Source organism: Zingiber officinale, chromosome 3A (assembly GCF_018446385.1).
Source record: "Zingiber officinale cultivar Zhangliang chromosome 3A, Zo_v1.1, whole genome shotgun sequence".
Taxonomy (NCBI): domain Eukaryota; kingdom Viridiplantae; phylum Streptophyta; class Magnoliopsida; order Zingiberales; family Zingiberaceae; genus Zingiber; species Zingiber officinale.
This window is the reverse complement of record NC_055990.1, coordinates 97,187,445-97,210,328: the sequence shown is the minus strand read 5'-3', so window position 1 is coordinate 97,210,328 and position 22,884 is coordinate 97,187,445. Positions and strand designations below refer to the sequence as shown.

Here is a 22,884-nt window from a genome sequence, read left to right as displayed (position 1 = left end):
ATGGCCCTGCAATTATTGAGGTCCCTGGGCAAAGAAGTCGCAATGAAGTCCTTGCTGAAATTTATATGGTTCGTAGTGATATTAACTTGACTTTGCATCAGTTATGTGGTATTTCTTTCTATTGTGTTTTATTTTCTTATTGTCACATTACTATTTTGCACAATGAATTTAATGTTGTTGTTGAACATAAACGTATCTCATATTTTTTATGTTTGGCGGCACTGTATGTATGGAAGGGCTTATGACTTTGTAGGTTGCTGGAACCTTTGGAAAAACAATTCTTGTGTTTGGGAGTGATGACGAAGGTCCAAGCACAGAGGCACATGGATGACCCTGCAATTATTGAGGTCCTTGGGCAAAGAAGTAGTGATATTAACTTGACTTTGCATCAGTTATGTGGTATTTCTTTCTATTGTGTTTTGTTTTCTTGTTGTCACATTACTATTTTGCACAATGAATTTAATGTTGTTGTTGAACATAAACGTATCTCATATTTTTTTTGTTTGGCGGCACTGCATGTATGGAAGACTATCTTCTTTTCAAGGTAAGATTTGTTTAAGATTTTGTTATCTCAGGGATCTTTGTGAATAAGGAAGGGCTTATGGCTTTGCAGGTTGCTGGATCCTTTGGAAAAGCAATTCTGGAGTTTGGGAGTGATGACGAAGGTCCAAGCACAGAGGCACATGGATGACCCTGCAATTATTGAGGTCCTTGGGCAAAGAAGTCACAATGAAGTTCTTGCTGAAATTTATATGGTTCGTAGTGATATTAACTTGACTTTGCATCAGTTATGTGGTATTTCTTTCTATTTTGTTTTGTTTTCTTATTGTCACATTACTATTTTGCACAATGAATTTAATGTTGTTGTTGAACATAAACGTATCTCATATTTTTTATGTTTGGCGGCACTGCATGTATGGAAGACTATCTTCTTTTTAAGGTAAGATTTGTTTAAGATTTTGTTATCTCAGGGATCTTTCTGAATAAGGAAGGGCTTATGGCTTTGCAGGTTGCTGGAACCTTTGGAAAAGCAATTCTTGAGGTTGGGAGTGATGACGTAGGTCCATGCAGGGGCACATGGATGTCCCTGCAATTATTGAGTTCCTTGGGCAAAGAAGTCGCAATGAAGTTCTTGCTGAAATTTATATGGTTCGTAGTGATATTAACTTGACTTTGAATCAGTTATGTGGTATTTCTTTCTATTGTGTTTTGTTTTCTTATTGTCACATTACTATTTTACACAATGAATTTAATGTTGTTGTTGAACATAAACGTATCTCATATTTTTTATGTTTGGCGGCATTGCATGTATGGAAGACTATTTTCTTTTCACGTTAAGATTTGTTTAAGATTTTGTTATCTCAGGGATCTTTGTGAATAAGGAAGGGCTTATGGCTTTGCAGGTTGCTGGATCCTTTGGAAAAGCTATTCTTGAGGTTGGGAGTGATGACGAAGGTCCAAGCACTGAGGCACATCGATGACCCTGCAATTATTGAGGTCCGTGGGCAAAGAAGTCGCAATGAAGTTCTTGCTGAAATTTATATGGTTCGTAGTGATATTAACTTGACTTTGCATCAGTTATGTGGTATTTCTTTCTATTGTGTTTTGTTTTCTTGTTGTCACATTACTATTTTGCACAATGAATTTAATGTTGTTGTTGAACATAAACGTATCTCATATTTTTTATGTTTGGCGGCACTGCATGTATGGAAGACTATCTTCTTTTCAAGGTAAGATTTGTTTAAGATTTTGTTATCTAAGGGATCTTTGTGAATAAGGAAGGGCTTATTGCTTTGCAGGTTGCTGGAATCTTTGGAAAAACAATTCTTGAGCTTGGGAGTGATGACGAAGGTCCAAGCACAAAGACACATGGATGGCCCTGCAATTATTGAGGTCCTTGGGCAAAGAAGTCGCAATGAAGTTCTTGCTGAAATTTATATGGTTCGTAGTGATATTAACTTGACTTTGAATCAGTTATGTGGTATTTCTTTCTATTGTGTTTTGTTTTCTTATTGTCACATTACTATTTTGCACAATGAATTTAATGTTGTTGTTGAACATAAACGTATCTCATATTTTTTATGTTTGGCGGCACTGCAAGTATGGAAGACTATCTTCTTTACAAGGTAAGATTTGTTTAAGATTTTGTTCTCTCAGGGATCTTTGTGAATAAGGAATGGCTTATGGCTTTGCAGGTTGCTAGAACCTTTGGAAAAGCAATTCTTGAGCTTTGGAGTGATGACGAAGGTCCAAGCATAGAGGCACATGGATGACCCTGCAATTATTGAGGTCCTTGGGCAAAGAAGTAGTGATATTAATTTGACTTTGCATTAGTTATGTGGTATTTCTTTCTATTGTGTTTTGTTTTCTTGTTGTCACATTACTATTTTGCACAATGAATTTAATGTTGTTGTTGAACATAAACGTATCTCATATTTTTTATGTTTGGCGGCACTGCATGAATGGAAGACTATCTTCTTTTCAAGGTAAGTTTTGTTTAAGATTTTGTTATCTCAGGGATCTTTGTGAATAAGGAAGGGCTTATGGCTTTGCAGGTTGCTGTAACCTTTGGAAAAACAATTCTTGAGCTTGGGAGTGATGACGAAGGTCCAAGCACAGGGGCACATGGATGGCCCTGCAATTATTGAGGTCCTTGGGCAAAGAAGTCGCAATGAAGTTTTTGCTGAAATTTATATGGTTCGTAGAGATATTAACTTGACTTTGCATCATTTATGTGGTATTCTATTGTGTTTTGTTTTCTTGTTGTCACATTACTATTTTGCACAATGAATTTACTGTTGTTGTTGAACATAAACGTATCTCATATTTTTTATGTTTGGCGGCACTGCATGTATGGAAGACTATCTTGGCAAATACTCCCAAGACTCTCAAAGAAATAATGCCAGTCTTAATGGATACTCTGCTTTCGTCTCTCGCTTCATCTTCATTAGAAAGGCAACATGTTTGTTTTCTAAAGGTATTGAAGTATTTATTATGTACGTACTCAACTGAATAATCAATGATCCATCATGTTAGGTTGCTAGAAGAGCACTTGGTTCTTGTTCGGAAGCTTGGGGAGATTATTTTGCCTTCAATTATTCCAATTTTAACTCAAGGGGTTAAACACCCTGACAGTAGTAGAAGACAAGTGAGTTTATTTTGTTTTGATACTTGCTTGAATGCTTTTAGAATATATTTTACACCAGGTGCCTTGGCGATGTATACTTTAGCACATATTTATTTATGTGTACAATTCCAAAAGCCTTTTAGCGTTTGGCTAAATAATTTATGAGAATTTATTAAATTGTTAAACAATGCTAATAAAATGATCATTTAGTATTGTTGAATATACTTCACTTTTTTTTGGGTTCAGTTTACAGAAAATTCATTTCCACGAATGCTTAAGTATTGGAGAGTTTAGTTCGGTAAAGTACTTGATTAAGTGTTCTATGCTACCGCTTGAGTCTTTATTGTTATCGTGTTTATTCATGATAGCTAGACTTTGCTTCAAAAGGGTGTAAGCATTGGTCTGAGTGAAGTTATGGCGAGTGCTGGTAAACACCAATAAACTTTATCGATGAACTTATCCCTACAATACATACAACTCTATGCGATAGTTTTGATTTTCTATTTTCTATTTGCACATTTTTTTTGTATGATGCTGAAAATTTATTCAACTTGTATGATCACACTTCAACTTGTTATATAACATGCAAGAGGTTCATAAATCAGCTGGCTTGGCATTTAGCACTCTTTACCAGGTTTACCTATATGTTTTATTTGATGTTCCTTAATTGACAATTTGCTAGAATGCAAGGAATTGATGAAAAATTTTCCACACCCCTTCATGCATTAGAGGATGATGAAACTTCTGATACAGTGCTTGATGGACTCAAACTAATATTGAGGTTATTTAATTATTGTGTCTTCATACTTCTTTCGTGACGGCAAGCAAGCTTGTTTAATTACCCTTGTATCCTCATTTCTTGCCTATTTCAATGTAGGGATTACGGTCGTTTTGCTCACATCTTGCCTAAATTAGTCCAGTTTCCGCTTTCATGAGATTGACATGGTAGTTCTTACTTCACCTGTTCATTTTATCTAGTGCCTTCAATGCTTATGCTTTGGGTGCCATAGCTGAAGTTGCCATCTTAATTCACATATTGGAATGATCCTCCCACCATTAATTATGTCAATGGGTGATTATGATGGGGTAAATCAATTTATGATTTATTAAAAGTTTTGTATGATTTTTCTTAAATATGACCATTTGACTCTCACAATAGGTGATCAGCCTTTTTACTGTTACAATTTTTTCATATGATTTTTAGAACAATTGTTGTTGGATAAGGTCCAAATCCAATAATTATATGTTTGTCTTAGGACACTACTAACAGTATTTTTTGAATTCCTATTGATTATTTCGACATGCTTTTCTTAAATTGAATTTATCTTTGCTCTTTCGAATATCTTAGTATAATAATGATAACCACTATTCATAAATTGATGAAAAAAAGCAGGATATGTTTTTCAGATTAACAAGTGAGGAACATCAAATGCTTGTATACCTTTTCTGACAATGAATTTTCAAACAATGAAGCATTCCTATCTTCTGTTTATTCCTTTGCATGAGCATTTTTCTCAGCAGACATTATTAGTCATGCAGTAATTAATCAATTAAATATATTTGGAGGAGCTATTAGAGTCTCTTTTCAATGCATTTGCTTTCTTATTTTAACTTATAAAATGTTTTTTGGGGTAGTATTCTCTGTTGCATGACTTACCCAGGCAAATCTGCTTCTTTTATTATCCAAGTATTTTTAATCAGTTTTTAGTTCATTTATGGATAACCAAGCTTCTTGCATTGCATTGCTAAAATTTCGGTAACAAGATCATAGGTTGCATAACTATGGCTTGTCAAAGAAATAGAACAAAAGGCATTCTTTTATGAGTAAAAATGATAAATAAATTAAGCAGTATGAAGCACTTGACAGATTTTCAAAATACTACCAGTATACTGCCAATCAACATGTACCTTTATTGGGTGTGCAAGGGTTCTTGGATACATATCTTCATCTTGCTACATTGAAGGAGATACAAACCAATAAAGCCAAGATGGTTGAGATTAGTTTAACTTTAAAATTTTGACCTTGATGTTGCTGCCACTTCAAGATTGGACAATCAATGACATATCTCTGATAACAAAAATCAAGGACAATATTTAAATTTAAATATATAAACAAAAGACAAGAGTAATATGTCCTCATCGTTTCAATTATCCAATTAAGCTCAACTTACAGTTATCTAAAATCGCAACAGTCACCAACTCATCAAGGTCCCCAGAATTTCCAATACATGTTGTGCAACCATATCCAACTATATGGAATCCTTGCTGATTTAAATATTCTTGAAGGCCACTACAATTATACATAATTTCATCAATACATGAAAAATATGAAAAATCAATTGACAGATGTGACCACTTCAATCAATAATACCCTTTGAGAAAATACTTGGTAACAACTCCAATACCAGGGCAAGGCTTGTTTTCACCCAAGGCTTAACCTGAAAATAAAGGAAGAAAGATCACTATATGAATACAAGTACCAAAAAAAAATATATTTGCAAGCATGAGATACAATGAGATGCTCCAGAAACATAACAAACAACAACAACAAACTATAATCTTATAGCAAAGACAGACAATATCCAAATAAATTCACAATATTGTTAATCTAATTTAAGTAAGGCCTTGACCCTTTTTCTTTTAGAAAAAAAGGGGACAAAAAGGCATATTTATCCCCTTATCAACTATAACCTAAAGACCCAATTCACAAGCCTTCTTGGCAACAAGTCCAACACCAAGCACAACACTATCATGCTTGAGCTCGACAGATTGGCCATGAAAGTCAAACTTCACAACTTTTTCTTGTGATTTCTTGGGCACTGCAAATCCCTGCAAAAGAAGCAATTGGTTAGTAACAATAAACAAGATTCAGAATTAAACAATAATCAAGATAACAACTGTAAATAATTTGCACTGTCATAATCAGTATGACAGTGATTGTTTTGAAAGATAAGGCATTGATGAGACACTTCCATCTTCAAAAACTGATAGGTTCTTGATAATTAAATAAATGAACTTCAAAAATTGTAGGAAACAATGTATCTTTTTCAGCATTGCAATTCTCAAGCTTAAAATGTACCAGTTCATCTACTTCATCACTATCCCAATTTTTTTTTTAGAAAATGGCAACAGAAACTATAAAAATTTAAGAAACAACAACAACAAAGATTGTATATATACCGGAAGCAGCTTAGCGAAGGTTGTTCATGGCCGTGCTAAAAAATGGAACTAGGCATTAACCACTAGTGAGGAATACACGGACTCTCACCTTGAATCTAACTTTGTTGCCAAGACAAGAATGCCAATCTGCTTTCATCTCTTTTAAGGGTACACGGTCATGAGATCCATCATGATTTAAAAGAAAACAAATTAAATGCATTGGTTTTCTGGACAAAGAAATGGATAACAAGGGAGCGTAGGTTGAAAGATAACAGCAGAGGTCTACCTTTTAGGACCTGAAATGCAGGGCTGAACAATCTTCAAGGTTTAATTCTAGATAAGATGAATAAACCCTTTCCTTCTGAGGCTGCTCAGACATTCAAACAAACACAGTTACACAATGAAGTGGTTAGTGTCTTACCTCCTTATAGTCAACAAACATTTTGTTTGGATGTAAATAGGCCTCAATCATAGCCACCTGTCGAATGAGTTTAGTAAGATATCTTTGATTCAAAGTCAAAATAATAAAAAAAACAATCTTGTGCACAAATATTAAAGTTATTAAAATGACTGACCGTAGCAATAATTTTTCTAAGAATGAGTTAAGTAGCTAAATAAGCACAGAAATATTCATATTTGCAGTGTTACATTGAAACATATGAATATTAGATAAGGTGACTTATATCATTTGAATTTTTCAATTTAGCTCACTTGAACCAACAAGATTGTTGCACTAGAGATGTTCAAATTCATGTGATTATCACACATTGGATATGTTTTCTAAACTTCAATAGTCACTCAAGTATGTATCTTCTTACACCATCCCCTTTCATGAAATTTGCTCTCTCCTATCATTTCATGGTTAGATTAATGTCTAAAAGGGTAATATGCATTTCTATGTTGAAGAAACGAAATAGAAAAACTGACATAATGGTTTGGGACCATGTCATTTTCAGTACAGACAAGTTACACGCTTGTTGAATAAGTATACTCATAGTCTCATCACTTCTTCCAGTCAACTTAAGATATTGCAAGGTCACATGATCCATGGGGAAAAAACCCATTGTTGCTCCAAATTCAGGTGACATATTAGTTATTGTTGCCCTATCAGCCAATGATAACTCACCCATTCCTTTACCTGTAGCATCAAGTCAAAAATAGTTTGACAGAAAAAGTTAATGATATAAATTTTCCACATTCCAAGTAAAAGTCAAGAAGAATTACCATAGAACTTGACAAACTTGCGAACAACTCCATATTTTCCTCAACATTTGGGTGACAGTCAAAACCAAATCTGTTGTTGTGACACCATTTTGTAGTTTCCTTGTCAACTTAACCTACTACACCAGACAAGACCATGCACATGGGCTGAAAATACAAGAATACAATACTAAAAACGCATAATTAAAAACATAAGACTGTTTGATTCAGAAAAAATTAGCCTTTCTAATTTTTGTTCACAGTTTCTAGAAAAAGGATAGGGGAAAGAAAAGGCTATATTACGGTACCCAACAATATTTTTTTGAGATTTGAATCAATACGGACAAGAAATCAGAATTTTACAGTAATCACAATAGGAAAATAATTGGAACTTTGGAATTGCTAAAATGGTGAACAATCAGCAAGAATTTTACATAAATGCTTGAAGAAGACAACATACAATACTTGAAACTAGAGACAAAAAAGCTAACGGTGGAATAGTTAATAAATTCCTATAACTTTCTATTAGTTGGGAATATTTAACAGTCTAAAGCCTCCACAACCAACTTCAAAAAGATAGAAAAAGGAAAACAGAAATCAGCATCAAAAGGATTTGCAGAAACACAACATAACCAATGCCCTCTCAATATCATATAAAATGGAAAAAAAGATGGAAACATGAATTCCTATAGTGCATAAGTGATTTTACCAATAAGGATATGTTTTAATTGTTAAAATTAACAAACCCCAGTCCAGTGGGTGCTTTAACAATCAACTAAAAAAATGCCAAGAAAAGGCAAGATAGATGAATTTGATCAAACATGAAAAGCACACTAAAATATACAAGCCACGCCCAATTGTTTATAGTTTACTCAATTAAACTCAATAATACTACATAGTTTTACAGAATAGATAAATTTTTTTTACATTTTTAAAACCAATTAAACGCATTTGACAAGTGTTAAAGTTCCTCGAAACAAAAACAAGCTCTAGCATATAGATAAAAAACATCTTAAGATAGGTTGGTCAAACATGCAATAATGAAAATACATCACACATTTAGTGTACACAAATTGTCAGTTTCCCACACAAGGAAAAAATGGTTCGTATTGAAAATAGAATTCCAATCTGAAGTCTGGATTATGTTCCTCTATCAGTAAGTAGATTTCTTCACATGCTTCATGGTTTGTAACAGTAGAACCCCTGGTGCAAGTAAATATAATTCCAAATAGTTGAATGTAAACCCAAGAAAGATCCTAGTATAAATTTACCTTCTGAGAATGACGTAACAGAAGCTTCTTTGAGGTTGCTGGAGGTTGATTTGCTTTCCTTCTGAAAAATCATATAGTACTTAGTTGTTCCACATAGAGGTATATTGTTGTGTATGAGAATATCTTTCGTTAGATTAAACAGTATGAGCCAACTCACCCGAAGAAAGAAAGTTGATCTAGATGCAAAAATAAAATAAAACTAAAATGAAAATGAAGAAGAATTTGCCTTTAAAAATAACATTCCTATGGGAGTTTCCAAAGTTCAGTTTCCAGACAGTTGCCTACTTCATATTTAGATGAGCACTTGTTTCAAAGGAGTTTCAGACATTCAGAAATTGAGTTTAGCAAAAACTCCACTAATTGAACTAGCTATGAGAAAAGCAACAAAGCATCTTGCATTATTATTAAATGAATGGTAGAAAACTTTCTACCAATTAAGTGATGTTGAAGATACCTATGTTTTAAATAGCAAAACATCTTTTGCTAAATCTTCATTGTGTTACTATGCAAGAATAACAAATAAATCATAAATATTATGAAAAAAATTATGAGATATCTACATTTTTATTACACAAGAATAACAAATAAATAATAAAAAATTATGAGATATCAATAACAAAAAAAAATATACCAAAGGCAAAAGGAAGAACTTATAAATAGTTCCCCACACAATTAGCATGTTGCTCCATCTTATTCACAGAACTTTCACCTACAAAAGAAATGACAATATTGAAACAATTATAAGGTTTGTCTACTATTAATTTATAATTAAAGGTTTGATTAAAGATTCTTAAATAAAAATAATGCTAAGAAAAATTAGAATTAAACTATAAGTAACAAGATAAAAAACCAAAGTCATATAAATAAAGGAGAAAGAAAAGAAAAGGATAAATGTTAAAAATAAGGCATCTCATTCTTCATATATATTCTCCATGTCATATAATTTAAAATTTTGAGTTGTTTCTCTCGATATAGACTAAAAACATCTTCTTCCGCCCGCGGATTGGCACCAGCAAAAGCACGCCTCCAATTCTGCATCGTTGTGCCCGTGTGACGCCTCAGATTCGTCATTGGGCCCATGTTACGCATCCGGACTCGTCATCGATCCCGTGTGACGCGTCTGGATGCATCTCCGAGATAGCGTGACGAGTTTGGACTCATAGCAGCACTTCGACACTGAAAATATGCTTGCCAATCCACTGGAGGAACGAGATGTTTCGCCTATATTGGGCAAAATGACCTGAGATTTTAAACTATGGCATGGAGAATGATGAAAGAAGAATAAGAAAAGGGAGATATAAAAACGAGATAGAATAAAACTAAAACAGGACAATACTAATAGTATGAAAACAAAGGGAGATGAAAATTTTGATGTAGAAAAAGAAAAAGATAGAGAGAATGGATATAGGTCATTAGGTAGATAATAAAGAAAAAAAGATTAGAAAATTATAGGAGGTAAAAAAATTGATGGAGAAGCAAGAAGAGGAAAAGAATAAAAAGCAAAAGAAAAGGTTAAGAGGGCAAAATTCAAATCAAAGGAGAAAGGATGATGACAAAGAAAATAAAGGGGAGGAAGTAAGACAAAAAAGAAAAAGTAGAAGAAGAAGAAGAATGAGGAGAAGAATAAGGAGAAAAAGAATAAAAGAGCCAAAGTGAAACAAAGGAGAAAAAGACAATGAAAGAAAATAATGGAAAAGCAAGATGAAGAAAAAATAAAAGGCAAAAGAATACAACATATACCTAAAAGGCAAAGATATCAATCAAAATATATTAAGATAAAAAAAATGCAAATTATTATACCTTATCATCGTAAACATTATTATCATAAAAATATTATCATAAAAAAAATAAAACTCATCATTAAGTCTTCGTTGTTGGTCCCCACCCACATCAATAGTGATTGGTAAACACTATTATCAATTTGTTTTAAGAACAAAAAAGCTAGAACGTTCTGCAGAGACTAGCATGTGAAAAAATTGTAAATGACAAGATATAGAAATAAAAAGCTAAATACAACTCACAGCAGATGAACGGACTCCACCAAGTACACTATATAAAGCAAGTTTGCCCATAGGAATTCCCATGCCCTAGAAAATTGCAATTTAACAAGCCAAAAGTTCATATGAAAAGATCCCAACATAATGGATTGCACGTCAGGAATGGCAAAGAAATCTGAGTATAATATTACCTGGCAGACAAGATCCCCAAAACCCAAGATCCGCTCACCATCTATGACCACAATAATTTGAATATTCCTTTCAGGCCAGTCTCTCAGTACCTCAAGAATCCTTCCTTTGAAAACTCAATTTATTCCATAAATTTCAGTAATTGGATTAGGAAGCAACTCAAGCAACATAATAACTTCTCATTCAAACTGATATAGAGGCCCTGAGGATGCCTAAAGATAGAGTCTAGCATGCCTCTCCGACAATAGGTGTATAAATAATTGGAAGCAATTCTTCCACATGGTCAATGAGGAGTTTGTAAAAGATCTTCTCCTAAAGATTAAATCATACGTAAACCAAATGAGGTTGGAAATAATTCAAACCAATTACTTAGGAAGATTAAATTCCAGTTACCTTACATACCTGAAGATCCATCATGTTCATATAATGTTGCAAGGGTACTTGGTATTGATGAAGATTGTGCATGATCTATTTCTCATGTAAGAAAAAGATGTAAATTTCAAACTCGTAATAGGAAATAGAATTGTTTTACTTTTCTTAGGTAATTCTAAATACATAAAAACCTGAAGCTCTTGATTGACTTATTTGAACTAGATGTTCTTTCATATTTCTTTAAATACCCTAGAGGTTGAAACTTAATCGGAAACAAATTTAATATTGAACACGGTTCGTCAAGATTGGCTATGGTTGATTCAGTTAGCCCTTTAGCTAAGGTCGAATTCAATGCGGCGAATATGTCCACAATAGTGAAGACATTGACATCTCTCTTGCAAGTGTGCAAATCAGCCATCACCAATCTGATTGATTTTTTAATGGATTTCCTCCCGTGTCCAACAAAATGTACCTTATCTATACCAGTTTCTTTGAATGTCAAGCTTCTTTTTTTTACCTTCAATACATTCTTCCTTGAATACTTAATTTCTTGGAGGTGACACTTGATAGGGTAAGAATTTATATAGATCCAACTCAGGAGTTTGGTATTAGTCCAACCAAGATTGAAAATTATCAATGCTGAAATTTCACTCTGGAAGTTCTCTTCATTATCTATGCCATGATTTGCAAAGAAATATTTAATCACAATACAAAATAACATAGAATAGTGATGATGTATGCTTTAGAATGTCCTATAACTAACAACGTTCAACAATAATATCAAGAAATCTTGATAAGTTGGAATCATGAATAATCTAACAAAACAAAATAAGGTGGCATCAGACTTACAATTTTCCTGATCAAAGTGCAAATGTGGTTCTCTGAATAAATTGGATAGACCTGATCCTTCCTTTAATCAAGTTCTTAACACCATCCAAATTATTTGTTTCAGCTGACACATGTTGAATTGCCAAAAGAAATAGGAGTTTGGCCAAGAAATTCATTTTGTTCAATATTACTACTGCTCAAATATCCAGACTGAATGGATATCTGTTTTATCTGAATTCTATTTGATGTTTAACACCTTCCAAAATTCAGTAAATTTTAATTGGATATCAAATGGCATTGTTTTACCAACCCCAGAGTCTATAGTAAAATCAGAGGACAAGTGTATTCTCATGCTAGTTCTTGGAACAATCATAGGTACCATATCTGCTTGGATGGTCTGAAGGTTGGATGTGGACTAAAGTTTTGATAAACTTCTTTTTACAGAGGAAGAAACGGATGTTGGTGCGACCAGAGGTGCTCTCGTGCTAGCACATGCTCCAATTACAGAAAAGAGAAATATTCATATCTCATACCTGCTCCAAACACATAAAATGAAAAATGCAATAAAAACTATTCAAATAGCCTACCTAGTAATGATTTTGTCTCCTTAGAATTTGTTTCAGAACTCTGTAATATTGATAACCTCCTCATACTAGACTTTATGTTATCATCTGGCATAGATGGATTACCATCTGATGTAGACTTTTGTCCTGAATGATCATTTAATCTAGGACTAGCAATTGCATATGGTTCAATGCACTGCATTTCATAATATCAGCTAGTATTAAACTTTATATTTACAGATTTAGTGACCATTTAATGTTTTCTCAAGAAGCAAAAATATATTTTTAAGCCTAATAGAATGAGTTAGAATACGCACAGAGAGGTCCACAACCCATACGCCAACACAACTTTGATTGTATGAACATTCAAGAAGCTTTCCCTCGTGAACATTCGTATCTGATAGTCTAGACCATCCCACATCTACATTATCATGGCATACTATTGGTTCCCAAGAAAATACCGGGACAAAATTGGTATTAATGCTTTGTGAGAAGTGTCATTAAAAAATGAAACAATTGAGTGTACTTTTAGACTTTCATGCAAACCACAAAGAAATGTTCACCCATCAGGATTAAATGTCATAATTCATTACAATGTGGTCAAAAAGTACACCAGAAGCCTGGAGACAATTTCAGTAAGTAATAAAAGTGATCTAGTATTCAAAACCATAATTCATTTATGGAGCAGCCGTCAGCTTCATTACAATGTGGTCAAAACCAAGGTCAAAGTATATGAAAATCCAAATGAATTTCTTTATGGAAGTTTTCACAAAGTTAGAGTATATTGATTGGTGGAACAAAAATGACCAAATCAAAGTGAGAGCAAAAAACAGAGAATACAACTATAACTAGCATCATGTTCTATGATCATAGTTCAACTTAGACAAGAGAAATGCTCATTTTCCTGCATGGCTCCATCAAAGTGAAGAAGAGATAAATAGCATACTCATTTTAAAAGGAAAAAAGAATTTTAGTGAAAAAGTAGCAATCAAAAGTGATGTCAGCAATTTATGTTATGTCATCATAACTTTAACAGGTGTCATTCTCTATCAATATATAAAAAAAAAAAGCATAAGCAAGCTATTTTTTTTAAAACTAGTTTATGTGATGTAAAATCACCTAAAGTCCCAAAATGGAAATCTGCATGATGTTAAAAAGTTGCTAATTTTTTTTTAAAATAAGTGATAAATGGATCAACTTCAGTCTTGCTTCCATATTTATGCCTTACTATGTGATTTCAGCCTTTTATTCTAATATTTGATTGAGAACGTGTCACATTCATACTGGATTTTATTTCTGGATTTCTGGTGGAGTCCAATATTATCAGCCCCAAATTGTAGAAATCTTAGAGGCAATTAGAAGAACCAAACTACCAAGTTTCATACTTTGAGATCTACAAGGAGGAGATCAAGATCAAATTTACTTGACAACTCTTACACTGAGACCATGATTTCTCCTGTTGTCCTCTGATAGATGGACTGACAGCAATTCTCTATTGTAGCTAGACTAACGTGAGTATCAGTTCACTGTTTAATATTAGCCCATGACTCTAGGAATTCTATTGTCCTTTGACAGATGGTAGTTTCCTGAGCTAGACTAACATGAAGAAGGTAAATCTCAAGTAATTCAAAGAAAGATCAAAGCAAACAGAAAATATCTGGAAGCAAAGTTACGGAAGATGAATTTTACAAACCAAAAGCATTGACACTACTCCCACAAAAGAATTTCTCACAAGTGACGAGAATGACTAAATCAATATATTATTAAACATACATGAGTAGGCCTACTAAAGAAATAAGGAAAAACAATTTAACTAATGTTATTTGGGAGTCCAACAAAAAATTTAGAGAGACTGAAAATTATAAAAGGAGAAAGCAATTTCCACATGAAGGTATACCTCAGGCCTAGAAGACCATTTATCACTCAGAGACACCATCGAGTAGTTACTTTCCTAGAGAAAATAGGCAAATGAAAACTTCCTGCCAAGAATAACCAACCATAAAAGTACATATCTGAAATATGAAATATCATATATCATCAAACAGAACATTATTGACATGATCAGAAAAGCATTTAAAGTTCAAATAGTAACCAAACAACCAATAGGCCAAAACATAAAACAAAAGATAAAACTAGAATCATAGAAGTTAACTTACCTTATATATATGTTTATATGATTAGAATTTAAAATTGTAAAGAATTGTTTGTCATGGCTGAGATACTACAAAACAATGACATATCAATAGATCTTTAAACAATAGTGGTATATCACTAAATATTACAATTTGTTCAGTACATTCACTCATAAGATAAAAAGATATCAAGATTCAATTTGAGTAATTATTACTAGAAAAGGCAAAATTTTGGTGACACCATAGATAAGAAATTCCTTTCAGTTATAATCCTAATATGAATCAAACTAATTGTTAAATCATAAGCATTATTTCAAACCACAAATCAAATATGCGTGCTCGAGTGATCAATACGAAACATCACAAAGTACTAAACTTAGATAGTCAAAGTTCCTAAGTAGAAACAATTGAGAGGCAAGAAATCTAGGTAAAGGAATTGAAAAGATAACCACCCAGACTCAGAATTAATTGAAAACCAAGATTTCAATGATGAAAAAGGAAATCATCATATGGAACTTTAAGTGCATCAAAATAGTACATTCAAAAACACATAAAGGATGACTAAATGATTTTGTTCATGCTCCTTGCATACATGTTGCTCGGAAGAAAAGAACTTACTTGATATAGTCAATAGTCCTCTCAATACATACCCTATCCAACATAACAATCTTCCTTGAGGATGAAAAAAAAACAAGTGTTAGTTACTAGGAACAAGGAGGTGACACCAATTGAAGGCTCAAAGATAGACAAGAAGGCATGAAAAAAGATTACCTGGAGCAGTCATCTCACTAAGCACACAATCACATAAATCTATTAAGCAATGACAGAATAAAATTCTCACAAGGAAGCCAACAAAGGTAAATTCCAATGATAAAGATATATATTCTAAAAGCAGCAAAACTAGAACCATGGAACCATCTTGCAGTGCTTTACTTAAATCAAGTGTATTAATTTTGATAAGATTATTAGATATTATTAATGAAGGGGGTGAAAAAACACAGAAAAAAAATGCAATAACAAAAATATGTCAATATATTAAGGAATTATAAATTCTAAAGTAATAATATGATGTGAAAGGACATATATAAAAAATAATAGACAGTAAAAGAAGCAACTGAAAACCAAAGAAAACGACCAAATATTCGGATAACAATTGATTGACATGATGTTGAAAATGTATCATACATCATTAGGATATCTAGAACACCTACATCACAAATGCTGACAAATTTAAGCAACAAAAGATTTAATTGGTCAGGAACATATACAAACAAGTGCATAAGAATTTTCTTTCTATAAGCTTCAACATAACATAAGTAGGACCGAGGCTAAGAGAATCTACTTAATTGTCATCGATTTCACACCATTATTGAAAGCAATGATTATTAATTTAGAAATAGAAATTAATTAACAACATGTGAATGAAAAGAGGACAAACAAAAATATCAACATCAAATAGGAAAGATGTAAAGTTAAAATGCAGAAATACATAAAATTATAGGATTCAATGACCCAAAAATAATGGTAACAATTAGTTTGGTAGATTAAATATCAGCTACTACCTTGGAGTCAAAAAATCAAAAGAAATCCCTATTTTCCCATCTTGCCCTAACCAGTGAGAGAAACTAGATCCTTGGTCGTGAGGAAAATAATAAAAATGTTAAGAATACCAGAATATCCATTTCATTGGACCGAGATGAAAGGACTCGATCCCACGCTAAGAATAAGAATAAGAATAAGCCATAATACAAGAATATCCATTTCATTTGGACCGGGGAGAAAAATAATAATATTTATATGTACCATAATTATAATCCAACTGAGAAAGGGAGCTTGATCTCATGGCCATTATGATAATAAGAAGAAAAATGCCTAGAATGCCAGAATACCAACGATCCACTGCTAAGAATAAGAAAACTAGAATACCTGAATACGATCCATCCAGACCGATGGGAGGAGCTCATTATATCAGACGGATAATAACAAGAAAGCCAAGAATACCAGAAGTCTAATATTGTCCCGACTAACGAAAGGAGTTTGATCCCTTGGTCGGGAGGATGATAACTAGAAAACTAGAAATACCATAAGTCAAATAATATCCCAATGCATCATATCAATAGTGCCCCAGCTGGAGAGAGGAGCTCAATCCCTGTGTCGGGAGGATAATAATGAGAAAGCCAAGAATACCAAAAGTCCAATAATATCCCAACAGGAAATGAAGTTCGATCCCTTGGTCGGAAGGATGATAACCAGAAAACCAAGAATACTAGAAGTCCAATAATATCCTGACCAGGGAAAGGATGTACCAGAATTATAATCCAACTGAGAAAGGGAGCTTGATCTCATGGCCATTATGATAATAAGAAGAAAAATGCCTAGAATGTCAGAATACCAACGATCCACTGCTAAGAATAAGAATACTAGAATACCTGAATACGATCCATCCAGACCGATGGGAGGAGCTCATTATATCAGACGGATAATAACAAGAAAGCCAAGAATACCAAAAGTCTAACATTGTCCCGACTAACGAAAGGAGTTTGATCCCTTGGTCGGGAGGATGATAACTAGAAAACCAGAAATACCAGAAGTCCAATAATATCCCAATGCATCATATCAATAGTGCCCCTGCTGGAGAGAGGAGCTCAATCCCTATGTCGAGAGGATAATAATGAGAAAGCCAAGAATACCAAAAGTCCAATAATATCCCAACAGGAAACGAAGTTCGATCCCTTGGTCGGAAGGATGATAACCAGAAAACCAAGAATACTAGAAGTCCAATAATATCCTGACCAGGGAAAGGAATTTGATCCCTTGGTCGGGAGGATGATAACCAGAAAACCAAGAATACTAGAAGTCCAATAATATCCTGACCGGGGAAAGGAATTTGATCCCTTGGTAGGGAGGATGATAACCAGAGAACCAAGAATACCAGAAGTCCAATAATGTCCCAACCGAGCAGATCAATAAGGTATAATATTGAAAATACCAATAAGACTAGGAGACAAGTCACTTCCGAGGATAGAATACCAATAAGTTGAGAAAACCAATCTGATAGGGATATTTGTGAAAAGAGCCTAGTCCAGGGGCTATTATAAAATAATATAGCCCGAGTATATGTCGATGATATCAGAAAGCCAAGATCACTCGACAATATTGAGAAGTCTAATAGGATAAGAATTTCAATCCCACCCGGAGGTAGTTTGATATCTCAATAGAATTAAGCTATGCACATAAGGGAATTGATCAGTATATATAAAGAATTACAACCCAAGAGAATAAAGTACAAAAAATTATAGGATTCAATGACCCAAAAATAATGGTAACAATTAGTTTGGTAGATTAAATATCAGCTACTACCTTGGAGTAAAAAAATCAAAAGGAATCCCTCTTTTCCCATCTTGCCCTAACCGGTGAGAGGAACTAGATCCTTGGTCGTGAGGAAAATAAAAAAAATGTTAAGAATACCAGGATATCCATTTCATTAGACCGAGATAAAAGGACTCAATCCCACGGCTAAGAATAAGAATAAGAATGTCCATAATATAAGAATGAATATCCATTTCATTTGGACCGGGGAGAAAAATAATAATGATATCTGTATGTACCAGAATTATAATCCAACTGAGAAAAGGAGCTTGAACTCACGGCTATTAAGATAATAAGAAGAAAAATGCCTAGAATGCCTGAATACTAATGATCCACTGCTAAGAATAAGAATACTAGAGTACCAGAATACGATCCATACCGACCGATGGGAGGAGCTCAGGCGGATAATAACAAGAAAGTCAATAATATCAGAAGGCCAATATTATCTCAACAGAACAAAGGAGTTTGATCCCTTGGTCGGGAGGATGATAACTAGAAAACCAGAAATACCAGAAGTCCAATAATATCCCAATACAGCATATCAATAATGTCCCAGCTGTGGAGAGGAGCTCAATCCCTATATCGGGAGGATAATAATGAGAAAGCCAAGAATACCAAAAGTCCAATAATGTCCCGAGAAAGAAGTTCGATTCCTTGGTCGGGAGGATGATAACCAGAAAACCAAGAATACCAGAAGTCCAATAATGTCCCGACGGGGAAAGGAGTTTGATCCCTTGGTCAGGAGGACAATAACCAAAGAACCAAGAATACCAGAAGTCTAATAATGTCCCGACCAAGGAAAGGAGTTTGATCCCTTGGTCGAGAGGATGATAACCAGAAAGCAAAGAATACAAGAAATCCAATAATGTCCCGACCTAGCAAATCAATAAGGTATAATATTGAAAATACTAATAAGACTAGGAGACAAGTCATTTCCGAAGATAGAATATCAATAAGATGAGAAAACCAATCCACTAGGGATATTTGTGAAAAGAGCCTAGTCCAGGGGCTGTTATAGAATAATATAGCCCGGGGATATGTCGATGATATCAGAAAGCCAAGATCACTAGACAATATCAAGAAGTCTAATAGGATAAGAATTCCAATCCCACCCAGAGATAGCAAGTGAAAAAACCAATAAGATCTAAAAAAACTAATGTTGCTGAGGTCTATGAGAACTAATCCCCTAGGAGAATATTAATAAGATATGGATAAGACTAAATTAATCCTGCTAAGGGTGCAAACCAATACAATCAGAAAAACCAATCCCGTTGGGGAATATTAGATAAGAAAACTAATCCCGATAGGGAATAACTTAGAAGTCAAAGAAGATAAGAAATCTAATCCCGCTTGGGGATATTATAAAGATACTATAGCTTGGAGTTGTTATTCTCATATAAATAGAGATTCTGCTATAGCCAATTAAACTACTAAGCTTTGATTTTCCCATCAATAGCAATTGAGAAGATAAATTACTTGAAGAGAAAAAGTGGATTGGTGTGACAGTTAAATAATTAAGAAAATTTTATTAAGAAAATAACTAAATTGCCAAAAATAAATAAACAAAAAAAAAACTCATTATACCAGAGCCTTATTCTTAGATCATCTAGAGCAAATAAATAAAGGAAACAAGAAAAAACTTCAAAAATGAAACATTAGATACCAACATCATTGGAAGCATTCCTACCCTTTAAACATTAAAGAAAAGAGAACATTCTCATGTCATTCAAAGTGAAAAACTAGACTAACGAAAAAGAAAGAGCGGGATTAGATAACGAATCATACCTTGTCAAATTTCAAGAAAAGGAGAACATTGGTCAATCATCCACGTATAAGCAAGGGAAAACAAGAATCTAAATCTGGAATGAAAAAACATGTTGTCATTATCAATCTTAGTAGTTATTTACAAGTTGACAAAGTTTATTATTTGATTGATAAGTCCATAATAAAATACCTATTTTCAAAAAACTTTGTAATACTCCTAGCATCTAATCCGGTCATGTATGACTTGGAAGAAACAATTAAAGTACCAAGCTTTGATTTTTCCATCAATAGCAGTTGAGAACATTAATTGCATGAAGAGAGCCTCATTCTTAGATCATCTCGAGGAAATAGATAAAGGAAACAAGAAAAATCTTCAAAGATAAAAAATTAGATACCAACATCATCGAAACCCTTTAGACTTCAAAGAAAAGAGAATATTCATATGTCATTCAAAGTAAAACTAGACTGACAAAAAAGAAAGAATGAGATTAGATAGTGAATCATACCTTGTCAAATTTCAAGAAAAAGGGAAGAACATTGGCCAATCATCCACATATAAGCAAGTGGAAACAAGAATCAAACCTAGAATGAAAGAGCATGTTGTCAATCTTAGCTATTAATTTACAAGTTCACAAAGTTTATTAATTGACTGACATGTCCATAATAAAATACCTATTTTTAAAAAGCTTTAAAATTGGATGTCTCCGCCTACAACAAATGATCGGTTTCATAATAAAAAAAATAAAAACTATTGAAAACAATATGAAAAAAAATAAAAATTGCAAATAATGATTAAAGTCATACCTATTTTTACGCTTGTCAAGTTTTTGGTGAGATACATTTTCTAGAACCTTGATAGAAAGGTGATAGCTGCTAAAGCATGGTACTTTCATGTAGTTCCATATATTAAAGTCAAAGACAATTCAATTTGACAACATATAATTATAGATTGCAGTAGATTTGGAAGTAAAATGCCTAAATAACTTGCAATAAATTACTACTAAAATGAAATTGAATGAATAGTCAAAGAATTCTAAGAATTCCAAGAGGCTAAAGAGAAACTATGATAAACAAAATCAACATAACACTAACCTTTTGTTAACTGAAAAACAAGCAGAGCACAACACTTAGCGGAAGTCTTACTGGGCCACTCCCATTCTTTAAACTTTCTGCAATAGCTGGGCCTAAAATCGAAAGACTTTAACTGCTGCAGGATTTATACATGATGCAATCATGGAAACAATTAAAAAAAATACAAATTTCTATCTGGCTTCTTTATAGATTTAGGGGAAAGTCAATCAGCCATTTAAAATGCATACTTTTGCATAGACCTTTATGCCAAAGAGGACTCTTCGTCTGACCACACTTGAGTCATCTTGAGAAGCTACTGATTGTCTTGGTTGTAGACAAATTTAGGAACTATTTTTACACACAAAAATAAATGAATGATGTTGGAATTGCATAGCAAAAATGGTACATATACCAATGCAATGATCTATACCTTTTCATCTTTCAAGGAATCTTTGAGAGCATCTATAAAAGATGGAAAGAGCATACTTCGGTGCAATGAGGATGGATTGTGCAAAGAGATGGAAGACAATAGCATGACTAATAATGTCTGCTGAGAAAAATGCTCATGCAAAGGAATAAACAGAAGATAGGAATGCTTCATCGTTTGAAAATTCATTGTCAGAAAAGGTATACAAGCATTTGGTGTTCCTCACTTGTTAATCTGAAAAACATATCCTGCTTTTTTTCATCAATTTATGAATAGTGGTTATCATTATTATACTAAGATATTCGAAAGAGCAAAGATAAATTCAATTTAAGAAAAGCATGTCGAAATAATCAATAGGAATTCAAAAAATACTGTTAGTAGTGTCCTAAGACAAACATATAATTATTGGATTTGGACCTTATCCAACAACAATTGTTCTAAAAATCATATGAAAAAATTGTAACAGTAAAAAGGCTGATCACCTATTGTGAGAGTCAAATGGTCATATTTAAGAAAAATCATACAAAACTTTTAATAAATCATAAATTGATTTACCCCATCATAATCACCCATTGACATAATTAATGGTGGGAGGATCATTCCAATATGTGAATTAAGATGGCAACTTCAGCTATGGCACCCAAAGCATAAGCATTGAAGGCACTAGATAAAATGAACAGGTGAAGTAAGAACTACCATGTCAATCTCATGAAAGCGGAAACTGGACTAATTTAGGCAAGATGTGAGCAAAACGACCGTAATCCCTACATTGAAATAGGCAAGAAATGAGGATACAAGGGTAATTAAACAAGCTTGCTTGCCGCCACGAAAGAAGTATGAAGACACCAAATAATTAAATAGCCTCAATATTTGTTTGAGTCCATCAAGCACTGTATCAGAAGTTTCATCATCCTCTAATGCATGAAGGGGTGTGGAAAATTTTTCATCAATTCCTTGCATTCTAGCAAATTGTCAATTAAGGAACATCAAATAAAACATATAGGTAAACCTGGTAAAGAATGCTAAATGCCAAGCCAGCTGATTTATGAACCTCTTGCATGCTATATAACAAGTTGAAGAGTGATCATACAAGTTGAATAAATTTTCAGCATCATACAAAAAAAATGTGCAAATAGAAAATAGAAAATCAAACCTATCGCATAGAGTTGTACGTATTGTAGGGATAAGTTCATCGATAAAGTTTATTGGTGTTTACCAGCACTCGCCATAACTTCACTCAGACCAATGCTTACACCCTTTTGAAGCAAAGTCTAGCTATCATGAATAAACACGATAAAAATAAAAACTCAAGCGCTAGCATAGAACACTTAATCAAGTACTTTACCGAACTAAACTCTCCAATACTTAAGCATTCGTGGAAATGAATTTCCTGTAAACTGAACCCAAAAAAAAGT

The 22,884-nt window shown here is 33.3% G+C and overlaps 1 long non-coding RNA gene across 1 annotated transcript; it reads right to left on the bottom strand.

The window, feature by feature from the left end:
- Window positions 1–6,881: 6,881 nt before the first annotated feature.
- LOC122052118 lies at window positions 6,882–22,822 on the bottom strand. Its single transcript, XR_006131892.1, has 15 exons — window positions 21,473–22,822; window positions 21,291–21,390; window positions 20,776–21,178; window positions 20,644–20,679; window positions 20,478–20,553; window positions 19,993–20,066; window positions 15,457–15,510; window positions 14,604–14,657; window positions 11,833–13,127; window positions 10,946–11,411; window positions 10,779–10,844; window positions 9,389–9,466; window positions 8,758–8,818; window positions 7,511–7,654; window positions 6,882–7,424 (listed from the first exon to the last, which is right to left on the bottom strand). It is a non-coding gene; the product is annotated as an uncharacterized LOC122052118 (long non-coding RNA).
- Window positions 22,823–22,884: the final 62 nt, after the last annotated feature.